Source organism: Chiloscyllium plagiosum, chromosome 1 (assembly GCF_004010195.1).
Source record: "Chiloscyllium plagiosum isolate BGI_BamShark_2017 chromosome 1, ASM401019v2, whole genome shotgun sequence".
Classification (NCBI taxonomy): Eukaryota; Metazoa; Chordata; class Chondrichthyes; order Orectolobiformes; family Hemiscylliidae; genus Chiloscyllium; species Chiloscyllium plagiosum.
Genome location: NC_057710.1, coordinates 10704291 through 10706279, shown reverse-complemented (window position 1 = coordinate 10706279; position 1989 = coordinate 10704291). Strand labels below are relative to the sequence as shown.

The following is a 1989-nucleotide window of genomic DNA, read 5'->3' as shown; positions in this document are numbered from 1 at the left end:
GCCACGCATTCATCTGCTCTATCCTCCTATTCCTAGCCTCGCTGGCTCATAGCACCGGGAATAATTCAGATATTATTACCCTTGAGGACCTCCTTTTTAAATTCCTGCCTAATGTTTTATATTCTCCCTTCAGAATCTCATCCTTTTCCCTTCCTATATTGTTGGCTCTAATGTGTACAATGACCTCCTTCCTGTTGGTCTCTCTCACCTTTGAGAAATTCTGCACCCTCTCCACGATATCTTTGATCCTGGCACCAGGGAGGCAGCACACCATTCTGATTTATCACTGCTGACCACAGAAACATCTGTCTGTGTCTCTGATTAGAGAGTCGTCTATCACAATCGATCTCTTCAAACCTGACATGCCCCTCATTTCCAGAAACTTGGTGGTTCATGCTACATTCCCCTGAGAGCCCATCACTCCCTACATTTTCCAAAACACATACTTGTTTGAAATAGTGATAGTCACAGAAGACACCTGGACTATCTGCCTACCTCTCCTACCTTTCTTGGAGTTAACCCATCGACCTGACTGTATCTGCAGCTTTTCTTCCTTTCCATAACCGCTAGCTCTTGTAAATTCCTTCTTGCCTCTAATTGCTGCTCCAACCGATCCATGTGATATAACTGGATTCACAACCAAAGACACTTCCTGCAGACATAATTATCAGTAACATGGAAACCCTCCCTAATCTCCTACATCTGACAGGCAGAGCACATCTACTAAAGGCCATCTTTGCTCCATCACAATCTACAGACCCAGAAATTAGCACAATCTTATTGCTCTTTTAAAAAAAAAGCAGTGCTCCAGGCTAACTCAGTAGTTATGGTTTATATTTTTAAAATTTAGTCAAGAGACAGATCTCAATAAAACACATAATCAAGAGAAAAACCCACCCGACTCATTATTGTAGATTTACCGAGCTGGGAATTTGTGTCACCAAAAATATGGAACGCTTCACGAATTTGCGTGTCATCCCGACGCAGGGGCCATGCTAATCTTCTCTGTATCATTCCAATTTTAGTATATGTGCTGCCGTGAAGCGTCCCATATTTTTTGCAACACAAATTCCCAGCTCGGCGAACAGAACCACAACAACGAGCACCCGAGCTACAAAACTTCTCACAAACATTGTAGATTTACAGCAAGGTTACACTTAAAAACTATATATCTATCTGTTCCTGTGCTGTGCACTCTCCCACAGAGGCTCCTCCAAAGTGGGCTATGAATTTTGCTGTTTGTTAATTTTTCCTAGATGCACCCTGATGTCCAGATATACATGAACTCAAACAGTGAAGGCAGTAGTCCGTAACACTTTCTCTGTAGGCTTGGGTGCCCATGCAGAAAGTGATCTTTTGCAATTCATAGCAACAAAAAGTAATATTGATGTGGGCTCAGTACTAAGAGGTCAGGCAGCATCAGAGGCGCAAGAGAGTTGATGTTTCAGGCATAACCTTTCTTCAATATTGAAGAGGGGTTATGCCCAAAATGTTGCATAAATGCACAATCCTGAGTGTGTTAGATATTGCACCAATAACTGATGTTAGATTATTGATCAAACTGACAGCGTGGTCTACCCCCTGTTTGCTGGAAACTAGACATGCTCATGCACAGGCCTCTGTCCTCTATGAGCAGAAGGAACATGTCCAGGAAGGAACATAAACCTTTTCTCAGTTAAACAAAACTTGGAGGACAACTGTACCCTGGTATATTCCCTATCATAGCACCTTGACCAACTTGACTTTTTGAATGAAAACAAAAGCTTGGGGGGGATAATTGTTCCTACTGCATTCTCCATGGCAACACCTTCATCAATTAGAGTCCAATTTGCCAAAAAATCAGTGCTCTTTTGCTCACCTGGTGCAAATTGAGACTTGATATTCTTGCAATTCTCTCCTGATGAGTGCATGACAAAACATGCCTGCACTATATCTCTTTTTATCAATAGTACTCAGGTTCTGTAGTATCAAGTAAATATAAACTTCTAA

At 41.8% G+C, this 1989-nt stretch overlaps 1 non-coding gene across 1 annotated transcript; it reads right to left on the bottom strand.

Moving 5' to 3' along the window:
• Nucleotides 1-942: 942 nt before the first annotated feature.
• On the bottom strand, nt 943-1047 carry LOC122555977. The gene has a single exon (XR_006313410.1). It is a non-coding gene; the product is annotated as a U6 spliceosomal RNA (small nuclear RNA).
• Between the last annotated feature and the right edge of the window lie 942 nt (nt 1048-1989).